General features: G+C 59.8%; 1 protein-coding gene across 1 annotated transcript in view; it reads left to right on the top strand.

Moving 5' to 3' along the window:
- The first annotated feature begins 1,542 nt into the window (after nt 1–1,542).
- Nucleotides 1,543–27,232, top strand: part of CCDC121 (coiled-coil domain containing 121) — a 41,541-nt gene continuing 15,851 nt past the window's right edge. The window contains exon 1 of the mRNA XM_073673615.1: nt 1,543–1,796. The gene's annotated coding sequence lies outside the window, so the exon portion shown is untranslated. The remainder of the gene's footprint in view (nt 1,797–27,232) is intronic.

The following is a 27,232-nucleotide window of genomic DNA, read 5'->3' on the forward strand; positions in this document are numbered from 1 at the left end:
GCCGTCATTAACCCAGCAGAGTTTCATCTTGAACTTCCTCGGGCCCTTAATGTTCACAATGTGTTCTACAGGTCCTTACTCAAAAGGTAAATAGAACCTCTTGAGCCCTCACCTCTACCACCGCCCCCAGTAATGGTTGATGGTAATCTGGAGTTCCAGATTTCGAGGATTGTAGATTCTCATCTCCAACGTCGTTCTCTGCAATACTTGGTGCACTGGAAGGGCTATGGTTCAGAGGAGAGGATGTGGGATTCAGTGTCAGAGATGAACGCTCCCAGATTGGTTTGCTCTTTTCACACCTCTTTTCCTGAGACACCCGGTCCTGAGTGTCCGGAGGCCACTCGTAGAGGGGGGGGGGGGGTACTGTCACGGGTGTGTCAGAGGTGACAGACAGTCGCCCTGCTGCGGTTTGCAGGAGATCTCCACGTTTGGAAATGCAGACAGCTGCCTATATAGTAGGCTGTGTTTAGGAACCATCGACTACCTCCCTTTAGTCTGGGTGTATATATACCTGGTGTGTCTAGGTGGATTTCGCCGGTTATACTCATTCCTACTTGGAACTTGGCTGAAGCAGCATCACGTCCTCGCTGGAGTCTTGAGGCCTTGGGCCCTGTGGGAGTTCTTCTAAAGCTGAGTTGTTGTTCCCCTGTGTTGTCTTCCCCTTTTGTCTTTAGAGTGCTAGCGGAGGGTGACAAGTGCTCATCTCCATCCACCCCCAGCTATAGCAGCTAAAGCCTTACGCCAGGGATAGTAGGGCGAGGCACGTGATCGGCGACAGCTGCGGAGGCTGTATAGGGACGTTAGGGGGAGACAGGGTGACGCTGATTGGCAGATTCTCCAGTCCAGTGATTGGCAGATTCTCCTGTTCTGTGATTGGCAGATTCTCCTGTCCTGTGATTGGCAGATTCCCCTGTCCTGTGATCGGCAGATTCCCCTGTCCTGTGATTGGCAGATTCTCCTGTCCCATGATTGGTAGATTACACTTTCCTGTGATTGGCAGATTCTCCTGTCCTGTGGTTGACAGATTCTCCTGTCCTGTGATTGGCAGATTCTCTTGTCCTGTGATTGGCAGATTCCCCTGTGCTGTGATTGGCAGATTCCCCTGTCCAGTGATTGGTAGATTCCCCTGTCTTGTGATTGGCAGATTCTCCTGTCCTGTGATTGGCAGATTCCCCTGTCCTGTGATTGGCAGATTCTCCTGTCCCGTGATTGGCAGATTCTCCTGTCCTGTGATTGGCAGATTCCATTGTCTGTGATTGGCAGATTCCCCTGTCTGTGATTGGCAGATTCTCTTGTCCTGTGATTGGCAGACTCTCCTGTCCTGTGATTGGCAGATTCTCCTGTTCTGTCCTGTGATTGGCAGATACTCCTGTCCTGTGATTGGCAGATTCTCGTGTCCTGTGATAGGCAGATTCTCCTGTCCTGTGATTGGCAGATTCTCCTGTCCTGTGATTGGCAGATTCTCCTGTCCTGTGATTGGCAGATTCTCCATTCTTCTTAGTAAATTACTTCCATGATCCCGTGATGTAATTACTGACAGAATACAGAGAGAAGAGGAAGGCTGCAGATTCGCCGGCGGCCACTAGAGGTCTCCCTGCAACATCGGAGCCCGAATCTGTTTACTGTCACCATAGCGACGGAAGAGTAACCGAACACCGAGGAGACGACTGAGGAGAGGACACCGAGCAGAGGACCGAGCAGAGGACCGAGTAGAGGACCGAGCAGAGGACACCGAGGAGACGACTGAGGAGAGGACCGAGCAGAGGACCGAGGAGAGGACCGAGCACCGACAACAGGTACAAGGATTTACATTACTGTAATGTCTGCTGTTATATCACTTATTATCCTCCAGTCACCTCCAGAGCTGCAGCGGTCCTGTGTGATGGACTGACGGCAGTATCGTGCTCTGAGCCACAGTCCGGCCGGTCCTGGTCCTGTGTGATGGACTGACGGCAGTATCGTGCTCTGAGCCACAGTCCGGCCGGTCCTGGTCCTGTGTGATGGACTGACAGCAGTATCGTGCTCTGAGCCACAGTCCGGCTGGTCCTGGTCCTGTGTGATGGACTGACAGCAGTATCGTGCTCTGAGCCACAGTCCGGCTGGTCCTGGTCCTGTGTGATGGACTGACGGCAGTATCGTGCTCTGAGCCACAGTCCGGCCGGTCCTGGTCCTGTGTGATGGACTGACAGCAGTATCGTGCTCTGAGCCACAGTCCGGCTGGTCCTGGTCCTGTGTGATGGACTGACGGCAGTATCGTGCTCTGAGCCACAGTCCGGCTGGTCCTGGTCCTGTGTGATGGACTGACGGCAGTATCGTGGTCTGAGCCACAGTCCGGCCGGTCCTGATCCTGTGTGATGGACTGACGGCAGTATCGTGCTCTGAGCCACAGTCCGGCCGGTCCTGGTCCTGTGTGATCGACTGACGGCAGTATCGCGCTCTGAGCCACAGTCCGGCCAGTCCTGGTCCTCTGTGATGGACTGACAGCAGTATCGTGCTCTGAGCCACAGTCCGGCCGGTCCTGGTCCTCTGTGATGGACTGACGGCAGTATCGCGCTCTGAGCCACAGTCCGGCCGGTCCTGGTCCTGTGTCATGGACTGACGGCAGTATCGTGCTCTGAGCCACAGTCCGGCCAGTCCTGGTCCTCTGTGATGGACTGACGGCAGTATCGTGGTCTGAGCCACAGTCCGGCCGGTCCTGGTCCTGTGTGATGGACTGACGGCAGTATCGTGGTCTGAGCCACAGTCCGGCCGGTCCTGGTCCTGTGTGATGGACTGACTGCAGTATCGTGCTCTGAGTCACAGTCCGGCCGGTCCTGGTCCTCTGTGATGGACTGACGGCAGTATCGCGCTCTGAGCCACAGTCCGGCCGGTCCTGGTCCTGTGTGATGGACTGACGGCAGTATCGTGGTCTGAGCCACAGTCCGGCCTGTCCTGGTCCTGTGTGATGGACTGACGGCAGTATCGTGCTCTGAGCCACAGTCCGGCCGGTCCTGGTCCTGTGTGATGGACTGACTGCAGTATCGTGCTCTGAGCCACAGTCCGGCCGGTCCTGGTCCTGTGTGATGGACTGACGGCAGTATTGCGCTCTGAGCCACAGTCCGACCGGTCCTGGTCCTGTGTGATGGACTGACGGCAGTATCGTGGTCTGAGCCACAGTCCGGCCGGTCCTGGTCCTCTGTGATGGACTGACAGCAGTATTGCGCTCTGAGCCACAGTCCGGCCGGTCCTGGTCCTGTGTGATGGACTGACTGCAGTATCGTGGTCTGAGCCACAGTCCGGCCTGTCCTGGTCCTGTGTGATGGACTGACGGCAGTATCGTGCTCTGAGCCACAGTCCGGCCAGTCCTGGTCCTCTGTGATGGACTGACGGCAGTATCGTGGTCTGAGCCACAGTCCGGCCGGTCCTGGTCCTGTGTGATGGACTGACGGCAGTATCGTGGTCTGAGCCACAGTCCGGCCGGTCCTGGTCCTGTGTGATGGACTGACTGCAGTATCGTGCTCTGAGTCACAGTCCGGCCAGTCCTGGTCCTCTGTGATGGACTGACGGCAGTATCGCGCTCTGAGCCACAGTCCGGCCGGTCCTGGTCCTGTGTGATGGACTGACGGCAGTATCGTGCTCTGAGCCACAGTCCGGCCGGTCCTGGTCCTGTGTGATGGACTGACAGCAGTATCGTGCTCTGAGCCACAGTCCGGCTGGTCCTGGTCCTGTGTGATGGACTGACAGCAGTATCGTGCTCTGAGCCACAGTCCGGCTGGTCCTGGTCCTGTGTGATGGACTGACGGCAGTATCGTGCTCTGAGTCACAGTCCGGCCGGTCCTGGTCCTCTGTGATGGACTGACGGCAGTATCGTGCTCTGAGCCACAGTCCGGCCGGTCCTGGTCCTGTGTGATCGACTGACGGCAGTATCGCGCTCTGAGCCACAGTCCGGCCAGTCCTGGTCCTCTGTGATGGACTGACAGCAGTATCGTGCTCTGAGCCACAGTCCGGCCGGTCCTGGTCCTCTGTGATGGACTGACGGCAGTATCGCGCTCTGAGCCACAGTCCGGCCGGTCCTGGTCCTGTGTCATGGACTGACGGCAGTATCGTGCTCTGAGCCACAGTCCGGCCAGTCCTGGTCCTCTGTGATGGACTGACAGCAGTATCGCGCTCTGAGCCACAGTCCGGCCGGTCCTGGTCCTGTGTGATGGACTGACTGCAGTATCGTGGTCTGAGCCACAGTCCGGCCGGTCCTGGTCCTGTGTGATGGACTGACGGCAGTATCGTGCTCTGAGCCACAGTCCGGCCGGTCCTGGTCCTGTGTGATGGACTGACTACAGTATCGCGCTCTGAGCCACAGTCCGGCCGGTCCTGGTCCTGTGTGATGGACTGACGGCAGTATCGTGCTCTGAGCCACAGTCCGGCCGGTCCTGGTCCTGTGTGATGGACTGACCCCAGTATCGCGCTCTGAGCCACAGTCCGGCCTGTCCTGGTCCTGAGTGATGGACTGACGGCAGTATCGTGCTCTGAGTCACAGTCCGGCCGGTCCTGGTCCTCTGTGATGGACTGACGGCAGTATCGTGCTCTGAGCCACAGTCCGGCCGGTCCTGGTCCTGTGTGATGGACTGACTACAGTATCGCGCTCTGAGCCACAGTCCGGCCGGTCCTGGTCCTGTGTGATGGACTGACGGCAGTATCGTGCTCTGAGCCACAGTCCGGCTGGTCCTGGTCCTGTGTGATGGACTGACAGCAGTATCGTGCTCTGAGCCACAGTCCGGCTGGTCCTGGTCCTGTGTGATGGACTGACGGCAGTATCGTGCTCTGAGTCACAGTCCGGCCGGTCCTGGTCCTCTGTGATGGACTGACGGCAGTATCGTGCTCTGAGCCACAGTCCGGCCGGTCCTGGTCCTGTGTGATCGACTGACGGCAGTATCGCGCTCTGAGCCACAGTCCGGCCAGTCCTGGTCCTCTGTGATGGACTGACAGCAGTATCGTGCTCTGAGCCACAGTCCGGCCGGTCCTGGTCCTCTGTGATGGACTGACGGCAGTATCGCGCTCTGAGCCACAGTCCGGCCGGTCCTGGTCCTGTGTCATGGACTGACGGCAGTATCGTGCTCTGAGCCACAGTCCGGCCAGTCCTGGTCCTCTGTGATGGACTGACAGCAGTATCGCGCTCTGAGCCACAGTCCGGCCGGTCCTGGTCCTGTGTGATGGACTGACTGCAGTATCGTGGTCTGAGCCACAGTCCGGCCGGTCCTGGTCCTGTGTGATGGACTGACGGCAGTATCGTGCTCTGAGCCACAGTCCGGCCGGTCCTGGTCCTGTGTGATGGACTGACTACAGTATCGCGCTCTGAGCCACAGTCCGGCCGGTCCTGGTCCTGTGTGATGGACTGACGGCAGTATCGTGCTCTGAGCCACAGTCCGGCCGGTCCTGGTCCTGTGTGATGGACTGACCCCAGTATCGCGCTCTGAGCCACAGTCCGGCCTGTCCTGGTCCTGAGTGATGGACTGACGGCAGTATTGTGCTCTAAGCCACAGTCCGGCCTGTCCTGGTCCTGTGTGATGGACTGACTGCAGTCTCGTGCTCTGAGCCACAGTCCAGCCGGTCCTGGTCCTGTGTGATCGACTGACGGCAGTATCGCTCTCTGAGCCACAGTCCGGCCGGTCCTGGTCCTGTGTGATGGACTGACGGCAGTATCGTGCTCTGAGCCACAGTCCGGCCGGTCCTGGTCCTGTGTGATGGACTGATGGCAGTATCGTGCTCTGAGCCACAGTCCGGCCGGTCCTGGTCCTGTGTCATGGACTGACTGCAGTATCGCGCTCTGAGCCACAGTCCGGCCGGTCCTGGTCCTGTGTGATGGACTGACGGCAGTATCGTGCTCTGAGCCACAGTCCGGCCGATCCTGGTCCTGTGTGATGGACTGACGGCAGTATCGCGCTCTGAGCCACAGTCCGGCCTGTCCTGGTCCTGAGTGATGGACTGACGGCAGTATTGTGCTCTAAGCCACAGTCCGGCCTGTCCTGGTCCTGTGTGATGGACTGACTGCAGTCTCGTGCTCTGAGCCACAGTCCGGCCGGTCCTGGTCCTGTGTGATGGACTGACGGCAGTATCGCGCTCTGAGCCACAGTCCGGCCTGTCCTGGTCCTGTGTCATGGACTGACTGCAGTATCGTGCTCTGAGCCGCAGTCCGGCCGGTCCTGGTCCTGTGTGATGGACTGACAGCAGTATCGTGCTCTGAGCCACAGTCCGGCCGGTCCTGGTCCTGTGTGATGGACTGACGGCAGTATCGTGCTCTGAGCCACAGTCCGGCCGGTCCTGGTCCTGTGTGATGGACTGACGGCAGTATCGTGCTCTGAGACACAGTCCGGCCGGCCCTGATACTGTGTGATGGACTGACGGCAGTATTGTGCTCTGAGCCACAGTCCTTCCTGTCCTGGTCCTGTGTGATGGACTGACGGCAGTATCGTGCTCTGAGCCACAGTCCGGCCGGTCCTGGTCCTGTGTGATGGACTGACGGCAGTATCGCGCTCTGAGCCACAGTCCGGCCGGTCCTGGTCCTGTGTGATGGACTGACGGCAGTATCGTGCTCTGAGCCACAGTCCGGCCGGTCCTGGTCCTGTGTGATGGACTGACGGCAGTATTGTGCTCTGAGCCACAGTCCGGCTGGTCCTGGTCCTGTGTGATGGACTGACTGCAGTATTGTGCTCTGAGCCACAGTCCGGCCGGTCCTGGTCCTGGGTGATGGACTGACGGCAGTATTGTGCTCTGAGCCACAGTCCGGCCGGTCCTGGTACTGTGTCATGGACTGACGGCAGTATCGTGCTCTGAGCCACAGTACGGCCGGTCCTGGCTCTGTGTGTGATGGACTGACGGCAGTATCGTGGTCTGAGCCACAGTCCGGCCGGTCCTGGTCCTGTGTGATGGACTGATGGCAGTATTGTGCTCTGAGCCACAGTCCGGCCGGTCCTGGTCCTGTGTGATGGACTGACTGCAGTATTGTGCTCTGAGCCACAGTCCGGCCGGTCCTGGTCCTGGGTGATGGACTGACGGCAGTATTGTGCTCTGAGTCACAGTCCGGCCGTTCCTGGTCCTGTGTGATGGACTGACGGCAGTATCGTGCTCTCAGCCACAGTCCGGCCGGTCCTCGTCCTGTGTGATGCACTGACTGCAGTATTGTGCTCTGAGCCACAGTCCGGCCGGTCCTGGTCCTGTGTGATGGACTGACTGCAGTATCGTGCTCTGAGCCACAGTCCGGACGGTCCTGGTCCTGTGTGATGGACTGACAGCAGTATCGTGCTCTGAGCCACAGTCCGGCCTGTCCTGGTCCTGTGTGATTGACTGACGGCAGTATCGTGGTCTGAGCCACAGTCCGGCCGGTCCTGGTCCTGTGTGATGGACTGACAGCAGTATAGGGCTCTGAGCCACAGTCCGGCCGGTCCTGGTCCTGTGTGATGGGCTGACGGCAGTATAGGGCTCTGAGCCACAGTCCGGCCGGTCCTGGTCCTGTGTGATGGACTGACGGCAGTATCGCGCTCTGAGCCACAGTCCGGCCTGTCCTGGTCCTGTGTCATGGACTGACTGCAGTATCGCGCTCTGATCCACAGTCCGGCCGGTCCTGTGTGATGGACTGACGGCAGTATTGTGCTCTGAGCCACAGTCCGGCCGGTCCTGGCCCTGTGTGATGGACTGACGGCAGTATCGTGCTCTGAGCCACAGTCCGGCCGGTCCTGGTCCTGTGTGATGAACTGACGGCAGTATCGTGCTCTCAGCCACAGTCCGGCCGGTCTTGGTCCTGTGTGATGGACTGACAGCAGTATCGTGCTCTGAGCCACAGTCCGGCCGGTCCTGTGTGATGGACTGACGGCAGTATCGTGCTCTGAGCCACAGTCCGGCCGGTCCTGGTACTGTGTGATGGACTGACAGCAGTATCGTGCTCTGAGCCACAGTCCGGCCGGTCCTGTGTGATGGACTGACGGCAGTATCGTGCTCTGAGCCACAGTCCGGCCGGTCCTGGTACTGTGTCATGGACTGACGGCAGTATCGTGGTCTGAGCCACAGTCCGGCCGGTCCTGGTCCTGTGTGATGGACTGACAGCAGTATAGGGCTCTGAGTCACAGTCCGGCCTGTCCTGGTCCTGTGTCATGGACTGATGGCAGTATCGTGCTCTGTGCCACAGTATGGCCGGTCCTGGTCCTGTGTGATGGACTGGCGGCAGTATCGTGCGCTGAGCCACAGTCCGGCCGGTCCTGGTCCTGAATGATGGACTGACGGCAGTATTGTGCTCTTAGCCACAGTCCGGCCTGTCCTGGTCCTGTGTGATGGACTGACGGCAGTATCGTGCTCTGAGCCACAGTCCGGCCGGTCCTGGTCCTGTGTCATGGACTGACTGCAGTATCGCGCTCTGAGCCACAGTCCGGCCGGTCCTGGTCCTGTGTGATGGACTGCCTGCAGTATCGTGCTCTGAGCCACAGTCCGGCCGGTCCTGGTCCTGTGTGATGAACTGACGGCAGTATCGCGCTCTGAGCCACAGTCCGGCCGGTCCTGGTCCTGTGTGATGGACTGACGGCAGTATCGCGCTCTGAGCCACAGTCTGGCCTGTCCTGTGTGATGGACTGACGGCAGTATCGCGCTCTGAGCCACAGTCCGGCCGGTCCTGGTCCTGTGTGATGGACTGACGGCAGTATCGTGCTCTGAGCCACAGTCCAGCCGGTCCTGGTCCTGTGTGATGGACTGACGGCAGTATCGTGCTCTGAGCCACAGTCCGGCCGGTCCTGGTCCTGTGTGATGGACTGACGGCAATATCGTGCTCTGAGCCACAGTCCGGCCGGTCCTGGTCCTGTGTGATGGACTGACGGCAGTATCGTGCTGTGAGCCACAGTCCGGCCGGTCCTGGTCCTGTGTGATGGACTGACGGCAGTATCGTGCTCTGAGCCACAGTCCGGCCGGTCCTGGTCCTGTGTGATGGACTGACGGCAGTATCGTGCTCTGAGCCGCAGTCTGGCCTGTCCTGGTCCTGTGTGATGGACTGACTGCAGTTTCGTGATCTGAGCCACAGTCCAGCCAGTCCTGGTCCTGTGTGATGGACTGACGGCAGTATCGTGGTCTGAGCCACAGTCCGGCCAGTCCTGGTCCTGTGTGATGGACTGACGGCAGTATCGTGCTCTGAGCCGCAGTCCGGCCGGTCCTGATCCTGTGTGATGGACTGACGGCAGTATCGTGCTCTGAGCTGCAGTCCGGCCAGTCCTGGTCCTGTGTGATGGACTGACAGCAGTATCGTGCTCTGAGCCACAGTCCGACCAGTCCTGGTCCTGTGTGATGGACTGACGACAGTATCGGGCTCTGAGCCACAGTCCGGCCAGTCCTGGTCCTGTGTGATGGACTGACTGCAGTCTCGTGCTCTGAGCCACAGTCCGGCCGGTCCTGGTCCTGTGTGATGGACTGACGGCAGTATCGCGCTCTGAGCCACAGTCCGGCCTGTCCTGGTCCTGTGCCATGGACTGACTGCAGTCTCATGCTCTGAGCCACAGTCCGGCCGGTCCTGGTCCTGGGTGATGGACTGACGGCAGTATCGGGCTCTGAGCCACAGTCCGGCCGGTCCTGGTCCTGTGTGATGGACTGACGGCAGTATAGGGCTCTGAGCCACAGTCCGGCCGGTCCTGGTCCTGTGTGATGGACCGACGGCAGTATCGCGCTCTGAGCCACAGTCCGGCCGGTCCTGTGTCATGGACTGACTGCAGTATCGCGCTCTGAGCCACAGTCCGGCCGGTCCAGGCCCTGTGTGATGGACTGACGGCAGTATCATGCTCTGAGCCACAGTCCGGCCGGTCCTGGTCCTGGGTGATGGACTCACGGCAGTATCGTGCTCTCAGCCACAGTCCGGCCGGTCCTGGTCCTGTGTGATGGACTGACAGCAGCATCGTGCTCTGAGCCACAGTCCGGCCAGTCCTGTTTGATGGACTGACGGCAATATTGTGCTCTGAGCCACACTCCGGCCGGTCCTGGTCCTGTGTGATGGACTGACTGCAGTATTGTGCTCTGAGCCACAGTCCGGCCGGTCCTGGTCCTGGGTCATGGACTGACGGCAGTATCGTGCTCTCAGCCACTGTCCGGCCGGTCCATGTCCTGTGTGATGGACTGACGGCAGTATCGTGCTCTGAGCCACAGTCCGGCCGGTCCTGGTCCTGTGTGATGGACTGACAGCAGTACCGTGCTCTGAGCCACAGTCCGGCCGGTCCTGTGTGATGGACTGACTGCAGTATCGGGCTCTGAGCTACAGTCCGGCCGGTCGTTGGCCTGTGTGGTGGACTGACGGCAGTATCGCGCTCTGAGCCACAGTCCGGCCGGTCCTGTGTGATGAACTGACGGCAGTATCGCGCTCTGAGCCACAGTCCGGCCGGTCCTGTGTGATGGACTGACGGCAGTGTCGTGCTCTGAGCCACATTCCGGCCGGTCTTGGTCCTCTGTGATGGACTGACAGCAGTATCGCGCTCTGAGCCACAGTCCGGCCGGTCCTGGTCCTGTGTGATGGAATGACTGCAGTATCGTGCTCTGAGCCACAGTCCGGCCGGTCCTGGTCCTGTGTGATGGACTGACTGCAGCTGGTCCTCTGTGATGGACTGACAGCAGTATCGCGCTCTGAGCCACAGTCCGGCCGGTCCTGGTCCTGTGTGATGAACTGACGGCAGTATCGTGCTCTCAGCCACAGTCCGGCCGGTCCTGGTCCTGTGTGATGGACTGACGGCAGTATTGTGCTCTGAGCCACAGTCCGGCCGGTCCTGGTCCTGTGTGATGGACTGACTGCAGTATCGTGCTCTGAGCCACAGTCCGGCCGGTCCTGGTCCTGTGTGATGGACTGACAGCTGTATAGGGCTCTGAGTCACAGTCCGGCCTGTCCTGGTCCTGTGTCATGGACTGACGGCAGTATCGTGCTCTGTGCCACAGTATGGCCGGTCCTGGTCCTGTGTGATGGACTTACGGCAGTATCGTGCGCTGAGCCACAGTCCAGCCGGTCCTGGTCCTGAATGATGGACTGACGGCAGTATTGTGCTCTTAGCCACAGTCCGGCCTGTCCTGGTCCTGTGTGATGGACTGACGGCAGTATCGTGCTCTGAGCCACAGTCCGGCCGGTCCTGGTCCTGGGTCATGGACTGACGGCAGTATCGTGCTCTCAGCCACAGTCCGGCCGGTCCTGGTCCTGTGTGATGGACTGACGGCAGTATCGTGCTCTGAGCCACAGTCCGGCCGGTCCTATGTGATGGACTGACGGCAGTATCGTGCTCTGAGCCACAGTCCGGCCGGTCCTGGTACTGTGTCATGGACTGACGGCAGTATCGTGGTCTGAGCCACAGTCCGGCCGGTCCTGGTCCTGTGTGATGGACTGACGGCAGTATTGTGCTCTGAGCCACAGTCCGGCCGGTCCTGGTCCTGTGTGATGGACTGACTGCAGTATCGTGCGCTGAGCCACAGTCCGGCCGGTCCTGGTCCTGAATGATGGACTGACGGCAGTATTGTGCTCTTAGCCACAGTCCGGCCTGTCCTGGTCCTGTGTGATGGACTGACGGCAGTATCGTGCTCTGAGCCACAGTCCGGCCGGTCCTGGTCCTGGGTCATGGACTGACGGCAGTATCGTGCTCTCAGCCACAGTCCGGCCGGTCCTGGTCCTGTGTGATGGACTGACGGCAGTATCGTGCTCTGAGCCACAGTCCGGCCGGTCCTGGTCCTGTGTGATGGACTGACAGCAGTATCGTGCTCTGAGCCACAGTCCGGCCGGTCCTGTGTGGTGGACTGACGGCAGTATCGCGCTCTGAGCCACAGTCCGGCCGGTCCTGTGTGATGGACTGACGGCAGTGTCGTGCTCTGAGCCACATTCCGGCCGGTCTTGGTCCTCTGTGATGGACTGACAGCAGTATCGCGCTCTGAGCCACAGTCCGGCCGGTCCTGGTCCTGTGTGATGGAATGACTGCAGTATCGTGCTCTGAGCCACAGTCCGGCCGGTCCTGGTCCTGTGTGATGGACTGACTGCAGCTGGTCCTCTGTGATGGACTGACAGCAGTATCGCGCTCTGAGCCACAGTCCGGCCGGTCCTGGTCCTGTGTGATGAACTGACGGCAGTATCGTGCTCTCAGCCACAGTCCGGCCGGTCCTGGTCCTGTGTGATGGACTGACGGCAGTATCGCGCTCTGAGCCACAGTCTGGCCTGTCCTGTGTGATGGACTGACGGCAGTATCGCGCTCTGAGCCACAGTCCGGCCGGTCCTGGTCCTGTGTGATGGACTGACGGCAGTATCGTGCTCTGAGCCACAGTCCAGCCGGTCCTGGTCCTGTGTGATGGACTGACGGCAGTATCGTGCTCTGAGCCACAGTCCGGCCTGTCCTGGTCCTGTGTGATGGACTGACAGCAATATCGTGCTCTGAACCACAGTCCGGCCGGTCCTGGTCCTCTGTGATGGACTGACGGCAGTATCGTGCTGTGAGCCACAGTCCGGCTGGTCCTGGTCCTGTGTGATGGACTGACGGCAGTATCGTGCTCTGAGCCACAGTCCGGCCGGTCCTGGTCCTGTGTGATGGACTGACGGCAGTATCATGCTCTGAGCCGCAGTCCGGCCTGTCCTGGTCCTGTGTGATGGACTGACGGCAGTTTCGTGCTCTGAACCACAGTCCGGCCAGTCCTGGTCCTGTGTGATGGACTGACCGCAGTATCGTGGTCTGAGCCATAGTCCGGCCAGTCCTGGTCATGTGTGATGGACTGACGGCAGTATCGTGCTCTGAGCCGCAGTCCGGCCGGTCCTGGTCCTGTGTGATGGACTGACGGCAGTATCGTGCTCTGAGCCGCAGTCCGGCCGGTCCTGGTCCTGTGTGATGGACTGACGGCAGTATCGTGCTCTGAGCCGCAGTCCGGCCAGTCCTGGTCCTGTGTGATGGACTGACGACAGTATCGTGCTCTGAGCCACTGTCCGGCCAGTCCTGGTCCTGTGTGATGGACTGACTGCAGTCTCGTGCTCTGAGCCACAGTCCGGCCGGTCCTGGTCCTGTGTGATGGACTGACGGCAGTATCGCGCTCTGAGCCACAGTCCGGCCTGTCCTGGTCCTGTGTCATGGACTGACTGCAGTCTCGTGCTCTGAGCCACAGTCCGGCCGGTCCTGGTCCTGGGTGATGGACTGACGGCAGTATCGGGCTCTGAGCCACAGTCCGGCCGGTCCTGGTCCTGTGTGATGGACTGACGGCAGTATAGGGCTCTGAGCCACAGTCCGGCCGGTCCTGGTCCTGTGTGATGGACCGACGGCAGTATCGCGCTCTGAGCCACAGTCCGGCCGGTCCTGTGTCATGGACTGACTGCAGTATCGCGCTCTGAGCCACAGTCCGGCCGGTCCTGTGTGATGGACTGACGGCAGTATCGTGCTCTGAGCCACAGTCCGGCCGGTCCAGGCCCTGTGTGATGGACTGACGGCAGTATCATGCTCTGAGCCACAGTCCGGCCGGTCCTGGTCCTGGGTGATGGACTGACGGCAGTATCGTGCTCTCAGCCACAGTCCGGCCGGTCCTGGTCCTGTGTGATGGACTGACATCAGCATCGTGCTCTGAGCCACAGTCCGGCCGGTCCTGTTTGATGGACTGACGGCAGTATTGTGCTCTGAGCCACAGTCCGGCCGGTCCTGGTCCTGTGTGATGGACTGACTGCAGTATCGTGCTCTGAGCCACAGTCCGGCCGGTCCTGGTCCTCGGTGATGGACTGACGGCAGTATCGTGCTCTCAGCCGCAGTCCGGCCGGTCCTGGTCCTGTGTGATGGACTGACGGCAGTATCGTGCTCTGAGCCACAGTCCGGCCGGTCCTGGTCCTGTGTGATGGACTGACAGCAGTATCGTGCTCTGAGCCACAGTCCGGCCGGTCCTGTGTGATGGACTGACTGCAGTATCGGGCTCTGAGCCACAGTCCGGCCGGTCGTGGTCCTGTGTGATGGACTGACGGCAGTATCGCGCTCTGAGCCACAGTCCGGCCGGTCCTGTGTGATGGACTGACGGCAGTATCGTTCTCTGAGCCACAGTCCGGCCGGTCCTGTGTGATGGACTGACGGCAGTGTCGTGCTCTGAGCCACATTCCGGCCGGTCCTGGTCCTCTGTGATGGACTGACAGCAGTATCGCGCTCTGAGCGACAGTCCGGCCGGTCCTGGTCCTGTGTGATGGAATGACTGCAGTATCGTGCTCTGAGCCACAGTCCGGCCGGTCCTGGTCCTGTGTGATGGACTGACTGCAGCTGGTCCTCTGTGATGGACTGAAAGCAGTATCGCGCTCTGAGCCACAGTCCGGCCGGTCCTGGTCCTGTGTGATGGAATGACTGCAGTATCGGGCTCTGAGCCACAGTCCGGCCGGTCCTGGTCCTGTGTGATGGACTGACTGCAGTATCGTGCTCTGAGCCACAGTCCGGCCGGTCCTGGTCCTGTGTGATGGACTGACAGCAGTATCGTGCTCTGAGCCACAGTCCGGCCGCTCCTGTGTGATGGACTGACTGCAGTATCGGGCTCTGAGCCACAGTCCGGTCGGTCGTGGTCCTGTGTGATGGACTGACGGCAGTATCGCGCTCTGAGCCACAGTCCGGCCGGTCCTGTGTGATGGACTGACGGCAGTATCGCGCTCTGAGCCACAGTCCGGCCGGTCCTGTGTGATGGACTGACGGCAGTGTCGTGCTCTGAGCCACATTCCGGCCGGTCCTGGTCCTGGGTGATGGACTGACGGCAGTATCGTGCTCTCAGCCACAGTCCGGCCGGTCCTGGTCCTGTGTGATGGACTGACGGCAGTATCGTGCTCTGAGCCACAGTCCGGCCGGTCCTGGTCCCGTGTGATGGACTGACAGCAGTATCGTGCTCTGAGCCACAGTCCGGCCGGTCCTGTGTGATGGACTGACTGCAGTATCGGGCTCTGAGCCACAGTCCGGCCGGTCGTGGTCCTGTGTGATGGACTGACGGCAGTATCGCGCTCTGAGCCACAGTCCGGCCGGTCCTGTGTGATGGACTGACGGCAGTATCGCGCTCTGAGCCACAGTCCGGCCGGTCCTGTGTGATGGACTGACGGCAGTGTCGTGCTCTGAGCCACATTCCGGCCGGTCCTGGTCCTCTGTGATGGACTGACAGCAGTATCGCGCTCTGAGCGACAGTCCGGCCGGTCCTGGTCCTGTGTGATGGAATGACTGCAGTATCGTGCTCTGAGCCACAGTCCGGCCGGTCCTGGTCCTGTGTGATGGACTGACTGCAGCTGGTCCTCTGTGATGGACTGAAAGCAGTATCGCGCTCTGAGCCACAGTCCGGCCGGTCCTGGTCCTGTGTGATGGAATGACTGCAGTATCGGGCTCTGAGCCACAGTCCGGCCGGTCCTGGTCCTGTGTGATGGACTGACTGCAGTATCGTGCTCTGAGCCACAGTCCGGCCGGTCCTGGTCCTGTGTGATGGACTGACAGCAGTATAGGGCTCTGAGCCACAGTCCGGCCGGTCCTGGTCCTGAGTGATGGACTGACGGCAGTATTGTGCTCTAAGCCACAGTCCGGCCTGTCCTGGTCCTGTGTGATGGACTGACTGCAGTCTCGTGCTCTGACCCACAGTCCGGCCGGTCCTGGTCCTGTGTGATGGACTGACGGCAGTATCGTGCTCTGAGCCACAGTCCGGCCTGTCCTGGTCCTGTGTCATGGACTGACTGCAGTATCGTGCTCTGAGCCACAATCCGGCCGGTCCTGGTCCTGTGTGATGGACTGACGGCAGTTTCGTGCTCTGAGCCACAGTCCGGCCGGTCCTGGTCCTGTGTGATGGACTGACGGCAGTATCGTGCTCTGAGCCACAGTCCGGCCGGTCCTGGTCCTGTGTGATGGACTGACAGCAGTATCGTGCTCTGAGCCACAGTCCGGCCGGTCCTGTGTGATGGACTGACTGCAGTATCGGGCTCTGAGCCACAGTCCGGTCGGTCGTGGTCCTGTGTGATGGACTGACGGCAGTATCGCGCTCTGAGCCACAGTCCGGCCGGTCCTGTGTGATGGACTGACGGCAGTATCGCGCTCTGAGCCACAGTCCGGCCGGTCCTGTGTGATGGACTGACGGCAGTGTCGTGCTCTGAGCCACATTCCGGCCGGTCCTGGTCCTCTGTGATGGACTGACAGCAGTATCGCGCTCTGAGCGACAGTCCGGCCGGTCCTGGTCCTGTGTGATGGAATGACTGCAGTATCGTGCTCTGAGCCACAGTCCGGCCGGTCCTGGTCCTGTGTGATGGACTGACTGCAGCTGGTCCTCTGTGATGGACTGACAGCAGTATCTCGCTCTGAGCCACAGTCCGGCCGGTCCTGGTCCTGTGTGATGGAATGACTGCAGTATCGTGCTCTGAGCCACAGTCCGGCCGGTCCTGGTCCTGTGTGATGGACTGACTGCAGTATCGTGCTCTGAGCCACAGTCCGGCCGGTCCTGGTCCTGTGTGATGGACTGACAGCAGTATAGGGCTCTGAGCCACAGTCCGGCCGGTCCTGGTCCTGAGTGATGGACTGACGGCAGTATTGTGCTCTAAGCCACAGTCCGGCCTGTCCTGGTCCTGTGTGATGGACTGACTGCAGTCTCGTGCTCTGAGCCACAGTCCGGCCGGTCCTGGTCCTGTGTGATGGACTGACGGCAGTATCGTGCTCTGAGCCACAGTCCGGCCTGTCCTGGTCCTGTGTCATGGACTGACTGCAGTATCGTGCTCTGAGCCACAGTCCGGCCGGTCCTGGTCCTGTGTGATGGACTGACGGCAGTATCGTGCTCTGAGCCACAGTCCGGCCGGTCCTGGTCCTGTGTGATGGACTGACGGCAGTATCGTGCTCTGAGCCACAGTCCGGCCGGTCCTGGTCCTGTGTGATGGACTGACGACAGTATCGCGCTCTGAGCCACAGTCCTGCCTGTCCTGGTCCTGTGTGATGGACTAACGGCAGTATCGCGCTCTGAGCCACAGTCCGGCCGGTCCTGGTCCTGTGTGATGGACTGACGGCAGTATCGTGCTCTGAGCCACAGTCCGGCCGGTCCTGGTCCTGTGTGATGGACTGACGGCAGTATCGCGCTCTGAGCCACAGTTCGGCCGGTCCTGGTCCTGTGTGATGGACTGACGGCAGTATCGCGCTCTGAGCCACAGTACGGCCTGTCCTGGTCCTGAGTGATGGACTGACGGCAGTATTGTGCTCTAAGCCACAGTCCGGCCTGTCCTGGTCCTGTGTGATGGACTGACTGCAATCTCGTGCTCTGAGCCACAGTTCGGCCGGTCCTGGTCCTTTGTGATGGACTGACGGCAGTATCGCGCTCTGAGCCACAGTCCGGCCGGTCCTGGTCCTGTGTGATGGACTGACGGCAGTATCGTGCTCTGAGCCACAGTCCGGCCGGTCCTGGTCCTGTGTGATGGACTGACGGCAGTATCGCGCTCTGAGCCACAGTCCTGCCGGTCCTGGTCCTGTGTGATGGACTGACGGCAGTATCGCGCTCTGAGCCACAGTCCGGCCGGTCCTGGTCCTGTGTGATGGACTGACGGCAGTATCGCGCTCTGAGCCACAGTCCGGCCTGTCCTGGTCCTGAGTGATGGACTGACGGCAGTATTGTGCTCTAAGCCACAGTCCGGCCTGTCCTGGTCCTGTGTGATGGACTGACTGCAATCTCGTGCTCTGAGCCACAGTCCGGCCGGTCCTGGTCCTGTGTGATGGACTGACGGCAGTATCGCGCTCTGAGCCACAGTCCGGCCTGTCCTGGTCCTGTGTCATGGACTGACTGCAGTATCGTGCTCTGAGCCACAGTCCGGCCGGTCCTGGTCCTGTGTGATGGACTGACGGCAGTATCGGGCTCTGAGCCACAGTCCGGCCGGTCGTGGTCCTGTGTGATCGACTGACGGCAGTATCGCGCTCAGAGCCACAGTCCGGCCGGTCCTGTGTGATGGACTGACGGCAGTATTGTGCTCTAAGCCACAGTCCGGCCTGTCCTGGTCCTGTGTGATGGACTGACTGCAGTATCGCGCTCTGAGCCACAGTCCGGCCTGTCGTGGTCCTGTGTGATGGACTGACTGCAGTATCGTGCTCTGAGCCACAGTCCGGCCGGTCCTGGTCCTGTGTGATGGACTGACGGTAGTATCGGGCTCTGAGCCACAGTCCGGCCGGTCGTGGTCCTGTGTGATGGACTGACTGCAGTATCGGGCTCTGAGCCACAGTCCGGCCGGTCGTGGTCCTGTGTGATGGACTGACGGCAGTATCGCGCTCTGAGCCACAGTCCGGCCGGTCCTGTGTGATGGACTGACGGCAGTATCGCGCTCTGAGCCACAGTCCGGCCGGTCCTGTGTGATGGACTGACGGCAGTGTCGTGCTCTGAGCCACATTCCGGCCGGTCCTGGTCCTCTGTGATGGACTGACAGCAGTATCGCGCTCTGAGCGACAGTCCGGCCGGTCCTGGTCCTGTGTGATGGAATGACTGCAGTATCGTGCTCTGAGCCACAGTCCGGCCGGTCCTGGTCCTGTGTGATGGACTGACTGCAGCTGGTCCTCTGTGATGGACTGACAGCAGTATCGTGCTCTGAGCCACAGTCCGGCCGGTCCTGGTCCTGTGTGATGGACTGACTGCAGTATCTTGCTCTGAGCCACAGTCCGGCCGGTCCTGGTCCTGTGTGATGGACTGACAGCAGTATAGGGCTCTGAGCCACAGTACGGCCGGTCCTGGTCCTGAGTGATGGACTGACGGCAGTATTGTGCTCTAAGCCACAGTCCGGCCGGTCCTGGTCCTGTGTGATGGACTGACTGCAGTCTCGTGCTCTGAGCCACAGTCCGGCCGGTCCTGGTCCTGTGTGATGGACTGACGGCAGTATTGTGCTCTGAGCCACAGTCCGGCCGGTCCTGGTCCTGTGTGATGGACTGACTGCAGTATCGTGCTCTGAGCCACAGTCCGGCCGGTCCTGGTCCTGTGTGATGGACTGACAGCAGTATAGGGCTCTGAGTCACAGTCCGGCCTGTCCTGGTCCTGTGTCATGGACTGATGGCAGTATCGTGCTCTGTGCCACAGTATGGCCTGTCCTGGTCCTGTGTGATGGACTGACGGCAGTATCGTGCTCTGAGCCACAGTCCGGCCGGTCCTGGTCCTGTGTCATGGACTGACTGCAGTATCGCGCTCTGAGCCACAGTCCGGCCGGTCCTGGTCCTGTGTGATGGACTGACGGCAGTATCGGGCTCTGAGCCACAGTCCGGCCGGTCGTGGTCCTGTGTGATGGACTGACTGCAGTCTCGTGCTCTGAGCCACAGTCCGGCCGGTCCTGGTCCTGTGTGATGGACTGACGGCAGTATCGCGCTCTGAGCCACAGTCCGGCCTGTCCTGGTCCTGTGTGATGGACTGACTGCAGTATCGGGCTCTGAGCCACAATCCGGCCGGTCTTGGTCCTGTGTGATGGACTGACGGCAGTATCGCGCTCTGAGCCACAGTCCGGCCGGTCCTGTGTGATGGACTGACGGCAGTATCGCGCTCTGAGCCACAGTCCGGCCGGTCCTGTGTGATGGACTGACGGCAGTGTCGTGCTCTGAGCCACATTCCGGCCGGTCCTGGTCCTCTGTGATGGACTGACAGCAGTATCGCGCTCTGAGCCACAGTCCGGCCTGTCCTGGTCCTGTGTGATGGAATGACTGCAGTATCGTGCTCTGAGCCACAGTCCGGCCGGTCCTGGTCCTGTGTGATGGAATGACTGCAGCTGGTCCTCTGTGATGGACTGACAGCAGTATCGCGCTCTGAGCCACAGTCCGGCCGGTCCTGTGTGATGGAATGACTGCAGTATCGTGCTCTGAGCCACAGTCCGGCCGGTCCTGGTCCTGTGTGATGGACTGACTGCAGTATCGTGCTCTGAGCCACAGTCCGGCCGGTCCTGGTCCTGTGTGATGGACTGACAGCAGTATAGGGCTCTGAGCCACAGTCCGGCCGGTCCTTGTCCTGAGTGATGGACTGACGGCAGTATTGTGCTCTAAGCCACAGTCCGGCCTGTCCTGGTCCTGTGTGATGGACTGACTGCAGTCTCGTGCTCTGAGCCACAGTCCGGCCGGTCCTGGTCCTGTGTGATGGACTGACGGCAGTATCGCGCTCTGAGCCACAGTCCGACCGGTCCTGGTCCTGTGTGATGGACTGACAGCAGTATCGTGCTCTGAGCCGCAGTCCGGCCTGTCCTGGTCCTGTGTCATGGACTGACGGCAGTATCGCGCTCTGAGCCACAGTCCGGCCTGTCCTGGTCCTGTGTCATGGACTGACTGCAGTATCGCGCTCTGAGCCACAGTCCGGCCTGTCCTGGTCCTGTGTCATGGACTGACTGCAGTATCGTGCTCTGAGTCACAGTCCGGCCGGTCCTGGTCCTGTGTGATGGACTGACGGCAGTATCGCGCTCTGAGCCACAGTCCGACCGGTCCTGGTCCTGTGTGATGGACTGACAGCAGTATCGTGCTCTGAGCCGCAGTCTGCCCTTGTCTTGGGTTCTGTGACCTTTTTCTGCCTTTGGCTATACTTCTGTTTTTTTATATGTTTCTGCTCTTTGTAGACGTCTCTGCTTTGTGTCCCCTCTTCTTTTTGTTCTTTCTCCGTCGATGGCGCTGTGTTCGGCTTGTCGATGCTTGGAGGGCGAGCTGTAGATACTGTTGGTACCATTTTGGAGAATATACAACGTTTTGATCAATTTTTTTTGGTGACTGCAATAAATTCAATTGTACAAAAAAATGTTCTTACAGTGTTCCCTCTCCGGGATCAATCATTTCATATGTTGGATTGGAGTCCTACAGACAATGAGAGGTTTTTATTTTGGGGGATGATGGAAACCTTTATTTTCTTAGCCCCGTCCCAGGAGATTTGCTTTGGTGATCACTTGGTCGTGTGTACAGTACACGACCCGGTGATGCTGGTGTTTCTTAGGAGTACAAAGATGGCAGACACTAGGCCTTCACTATCAGCTCCTCGTGACCGTATCCTAATGGGGCAGCCACATCTAACCAACCATGTGTTTAGCACAGGAGGCACCTGTTCTGTCTGCCACTCCTGCGCTCGCTCCCCAACGTGGCGTGTTCAACATTCTGGGGTACATATTATGCATTGCAGGACTTTTATACAATTTTATTGTGTAGGAAGAGGTAATTCAGTTGTTTTTGTCCTTCTGGAAAACACAGTTTATTGCTTTTGTTTGGGGGAAGAATGGATATAGACCTGCCCTCTGGCATCAGGAGCAGAATGGACAAGGACCTGCCCTCTGGCATCAGGAGATGAATGGACAAGGACCTGCTCTCTTGCATCAGGAGCAGAATGGATACGGACCTGCCCTCTGGCATCAGGAGCAGAATGGACACGGACCTGCTCTCTGGCATCAGGAGCAGAATGGACACGGACCTGCCCTCTGGCATTGGGAGCAGAATGGACACGGACCTGCTCTCTGGCATCAGGAGCAGAATGGACACGGACCTGCCCTCTGGCATCAGGAGCAGAATGGAACCGGACCTGCCCTCTGGCATCGGGAGCAGAATGGACATGGCCCTGCCCTCTGGCATCGGGAGCAGAATGGCCAACGACCGGCCCTCTGGCATTGGGAGCAGAATGGACAAGGACCTGCCCTCTAGCATCGAGAGCAGAATGGACATGGACCTGCTCTCTGGCATCGAGAGCAGAATGGACAAGGACCTGCCCTCTGGCATCAGGAGCGGAATGGACACGGACCTGCTCTCTGGCATCAGGAGCCGATTGGACAAGGACCTGCCCTCTGGCATCGGGAGCAGAATAGACACGGACCTGCCCTCTGGCATCGGGAGCAGAATGGACAAGGACCTGACCTCTGGCATCGGGAGCAGAATGGACAAGGACCTGCCCTCTGGCATCGGGAGCAGAATGGACAAGGACCTGCCCTCTGGCATCGAGAGCAGAATGGACACGGACCTGCCTTCTGGCATCGAGAGCAGAATGGACACGGACCTGCCCTCTGGCATCGGGAGCAGAATGGACACGGACCTGCTCTCTGGCATCGGGAGCAGAATGGACACGGACTTGCCCTCTGGCATCGGGAGCAGAATGGACAAGGACCTGCCCTCTGGCATCGGGAGCTGAATGGACAAGGACCTGCCCTCTGGCATCAGCAGCAGAATGGACAAGGACCTGCCCTCTGGCATCGGGAGCAGAATGGACAAGGAACTGCCCTCTGGCATCGCGAGCACAATCACCAAGGACCTGCCCTCTGGCATCGAAGCAGAATGGACAAGGACCTGGCCCCTGGCATCAGGAGCAAAATGGACACGGACCTGCCCTCTGGCATCAGGAGCAGAATGGACACGGACCTGCTCCCTGGCATCGGGAGCAGAATGGCCAAGGACCTGCCCTCTGGCATCGGGAGCAGAATGGACAATGATCTGCCCTCTGGCTTCGGGAGCAGAATGGACAAGGACCTGCCCTCTGGCATCAGCAGCAGAATGGACAAGGACCTGCCCTCTGGCATCGAGAGCAGAATGGACAAGGACCTGCCCTCTGGCATTGGGAGCAGAATGGACAAGGACCTGCCCTCTGGCATCGAGAGCAGAATGGACACGGACCTGCCTTCTGGCATCGAGAGCAGAATGGACACGGACCTGCCCTCTGGCATCGGGAGCAGAATGGACACGGACCTGCTCTCTGGCATCGGGAGCAGAATGGACACGGACTTGCCCTCTGGCATCGGGAGCAGAATGGACAAGGACCTGCCCTCTGGCATCGGGAGCTGAATGGACAAGGACCTGCCCTCTGGCATCAGCAGCAGAATGGACAAGGACCTGCCCTCTGGCATCGGGAGCAGAATGGACAAGGAACTGCCCTCTGGCATCGGGAGCACAATCACCAAGGACCTGCCCTCTGGCATCGAAGCAGAATGGACAAGGACCTGGCCCCTGGCATCAGGAGCAAAATGGACACGGACCTGCCCTCTGGCATCAGGAGCAGAATGGACACGGACCTGCTCCCTGGCATCGGGAGCAGAATGGCCAAGGACCTGCCCTCTGGCATCGGGAGCAGAATGGACAATGATCTGCCCTCTGGCTTCGGGAGCAGAATGGACAAGGACCTGCCCTCTGGCATCGGGAGCAGAATGGACAAGGAACTGCCCTCTGGCATCGGGAGCACAATCACCAAGGACCTGCCCTCTGGCATCGAAGCAGAATGGACAAGGACCTGGCCCCTGGCATCAGGAGCAAAATGGACACGGACCTGCCCTCTGGCATCAGGAGCAGAATGGACACGGACCTGCTCCCTGGCATCGGGAGCAGAATGGCCAAGGACCTGCCCTCTGGCATCGGGAGCAGAATGGACAATGATCTGCCCTCTGGCTTCGGGAGCAGAATGGACAAGGACCTGCCCTCTGGCATCAGCAGCAGAATGGACAAGGACCTGCCCTCTGGCATCGAGAGCAGAATGGACATGGACCTGCTCTCTGGCATCGAGAGCAGAATCGACAAGGACCTTCCCTCTGGCATCAGGAGCGGAATGGACACGGACCTGCTCTCTGGCATCAGGAGCCGATTGGACTAGGACCTGCCCTTTGGCATCGGGAGCAGAATAGACACGGACCTGCCCTCTGGCATCGGGAGCAGAATGGACAAGGACCTGCCCTCTGGCATCGGGAGCAGAATGGACAAGGACCTGCCCTCTGGCATCGGGAGCAGAATGGACAAGGACCTGCCCTCTGGCATCGGGAGCAGAATGGACAAGGACCTGCCCTCTGGCATCGGGAGCAGAATGGACAAGGACTTGCCCTCTGGCATCGAGAGCAGAATGGACACGGACCTGCCCTCTGGCATCGGGAGCAGAATGGACACGGACCTGCTCTCTGGCATCGGGAGCAGAATGGACACGGACTTGCCCTCTGCCATCGAGAGCAGAATGGACACGGACCTGCCCTCTGGCATCAGCAGCAGAATGGACACGGACCTGCTTTCTGGCATCAGGAGCAGAATGGACACGGACCTGCCCTCTGGCATCGGGAGCAGAATGGACAAGGACCTGCTCTCTGGCATCAAGAGCAGAATGGACAAGGACCTGCCCTCTGGCATCAGGAGAAAAATGGACACGGACCTGCCCTCTGGCATCAGCAGCAGAATGGACAAGGACCTGCCCTCTGGCATCAGGAGCAGAATGGACACGGACCTGCTCTCTGGCATCAGGAGCAGAATGGACACGGACCTTCTCTCTGGCATCAGGAGCAGAATGGACACGGACCTGCTCTCTGGCATCAGGAGCAGAATGGACACGGACCTGCTCTCTGGCATCAGGAGCAGAATGGACAAGGACCTGCCCTCTGGCATCAGCAGCAGAATGGACAAGGACCTGCCCTCTGGCATCGGGAGCAGAATGGACAAGGAACTGCCCTCTGGCATCGGGAGCACAATCACCAAGGACCTGCCCTCTGGCATCGAAGCAGAATGGACAAGGACCTGGCCCCTGGCATCAGGAGCAAAATGGACACGGACCTGCCCTCTGGCATCAGGAGCAGAATGGACACGGACCTGCTCCCTGGCATCGGGAGCAGAATGGCCAAGGACCTGCCCTCTGGCATCGGGAGCAGAATGGACAATGATCTGCCCTCTGGCTTCGGGAGCAGAATGGACAAGGACCTGCCCTCTGGCATCAGCAGCAGAATGGACAAGGACCTGCCCTCTGTCATCGAGAGCAGAATGGACATGGACCTGCTCTCTGGCATCGAGAGCAGAATGGACAAGGACCTTCCCTCTGGCATCAGGAGCGGAATGGACACGGACCTGCTCTCTGGCATCAGGAGCCGATTGGACAAGGACCTGCCCTTTGGCATCGGGAGCAGAATAGACACGGACCTGCCCTCTGGCATCGGGAGCAGAATGGACAAGGACCTGCCCTCTGGCATCGGGAGCAGAATGGACAAGGACCTGCCCTCTGGCATCGGGAGCAGAATGGACAAGGACCTGCCCTCTGGCATCGGGAGCAGAATGGACAAGGACCTGCCCTCTGGCATCGGGAGCAGAATGGACAAGGACTTGCCCTCTGACATCGAGAGCAGAATGGACACGGACCTGCCCTCTGGCATCGGGAGCAGAATGGACACGGACCTGCTCTCTGGCATCGGGAGCAGAATGGACACGGACTTGCCCTCTGCCATCGAGAGCAGAATGGACACGGACCTGCCCTCTGGCATCAGCAGCAGAATGGACATGGACCTGCTTTCTGGCATCAGGAGCAGAATGGACACGGACCTGCCCTCTGGCATCGGGAGCAGAATGGACAAGGACCTGCTCTCTGGCATCGAGAGCAGAATGGACAAGGACCTGCCCTCTGGCATCAGGAGAAAAATGGACACGGACCTGCCCTCTGGCATCAGCAGCAGAATGGACAAGGACCTGCCCTCTGGCATCAGGAGCAGAATGGACACGGACCTGCTCTCTGGCATCAGGAGCAGAATGGACACGGACCTTCTCTCTGGCATCAGGAGCAGAATGGACACGGACCTGCTCTCTGGCATCAGGAGCAGAATGGACACGGACCTGCTCTCTGGCATCAGGAGCAGAATGGACAAGGACCTGCCCTCTGGCATCAGGAGCCTATTGGACAAGGACCTGCCCTCTGGCATCAGGAGCAGAATAGACACGGACCTGCCCTCTGGCATCGGGAGCAGAATGTACAAGGACCTGCCCTCTGGCATCGAGAGCAGAATGGACAAGGACCTGCCCTCTGGCATCAGGAGCAGAATGGACATGGACCTGCCCTCTGGCATCGGGAGCAGAATGGACATGGACCTGCCCTCTGGCATCGGGAGCTGAATGGACAAGGACCTGCCCTCTGGCATCAGCAGCAGAATGGACAAGGACCTGCCCTCTGGCATCGGGAGCAGAATGGACAAGGAACTGCCCTCTGGCATCGGGAGCACAATCACCAAGGACCTGCCCTCTGGCATCGAAGCAGAATGCACAAGGACCTGCCCCTTGGCATCAGGAGCAAAATGGACACGGACCTGCCCTCTGGCATCAGGAGCAGAATGGACACGGACCTGCTCCCTGGCATCGGGAGCAGAATGGCCAAGGACCTGCCCTCTGGCATCGGGAGCAGAATGGACAATGATCTGCCCTCTGGCTTCGGGAGCAGAATGGACAAGGACCTGCCCTCTGGCATCAGCAGCAGAATGGACAAGGACCTGCCCTCTGGCATCGAGGGCAGAATGGACAAGGACCTGCCCTCTGGCATTGGGAGCAGAATGGACAAGGACCTGCCCTCTGGCATCGAGAGCAGAATGGACACGGACCTGCCTTCTGGCATCGAGAGCAGAATGGACACGGACCTGCCCTCTGGCATCGGGAGCAGAATGGACACGGACCTGCTCTCTGGCATCGGGAGCAGAATGGACACGGACTTGCCCTCTGGCATCGGGAGCAGAATGGACAAGGACCTGCCCTCTGGCATCGGGAGCTGAATGGACAAGGACCTGCCCTCTGGCATCAGCAGCAGAATGGACAAGGACCTGCCCTCTGGCATCGGGAGCAGAATGGACAAGGACTTGCCCTCTGGCATCAGCAGCAGAATGGACAAGGACCTGCTCTCTGGCATCAGGAGCAGAATTGACACGGCCCTGCCCTCTGGCATCGGAAGCAGAATGGACAAGGACCTGCCCTCTGGCATCGAGAGCAGAATGGACAAGGACCTGCCCTCTGGCATCGAGAGCAGAATGGACACAGACCTGCTCTCTGGCATCGAGAGCAGAATGGACAAGGACCTGCCCTCTGGCATCAGGAGCAGATTGGACACGGACCTGCTCTCTGGCATCAGGAGCAGAATGGACAAGGACCTGCCCTCTGGCATCAGGAGCAGAATGGACAAGGACCTGCCCTCTGGAATCGGGAGCAGAATGGACACGGCCGTGCCCTCTGGCATCGGAAGCAGAATGGCCAAGGACCTGCCTTCTGGCATCGGGAGCAGAATGGACAAGGACTTGCCCTCTGGCATCGAGAGCAGAATGGACAAGGACCTGCCCTCTGGCATCGAGAGCAGAATGGACATGGACCTGCTCTCTGGCATCGAGAGCAGAATGGACAAGGACCTGCCCTGTGGCATCAGGAGCGGAATGGACAAGGACCTGCTCTCTGGCATCAGGAGCAGATTTGACAAGGACCTGCCCTCTGGCATTAGGAGCAGAATAGACACGGACCTGCCCTCTGGTATTGGGAGCAGAATGGACAAGGACCTGCCCTCTGGCATCGGGAGCAGAATGGACAAGGACTTGCCCTCTGTCATC

The sequence above is a fragment of the Phyllobates terribilis genome, unplaced genomic scaffold (genome assembly GCF_046119375.1).
Source record: "Phyllobates terribilis strain yellow unplaced genomic scaffold, ASM4611937v1 Scaffold_3__8_contigs__length_932513732, whole genome shotgun sequence".
Lineage (NCBI taxonomy): Eukaryota > Metazoa > Chordata > Amphibia > Anura > Dendrobatidae > Phyllobates > Phyllobates terribilis.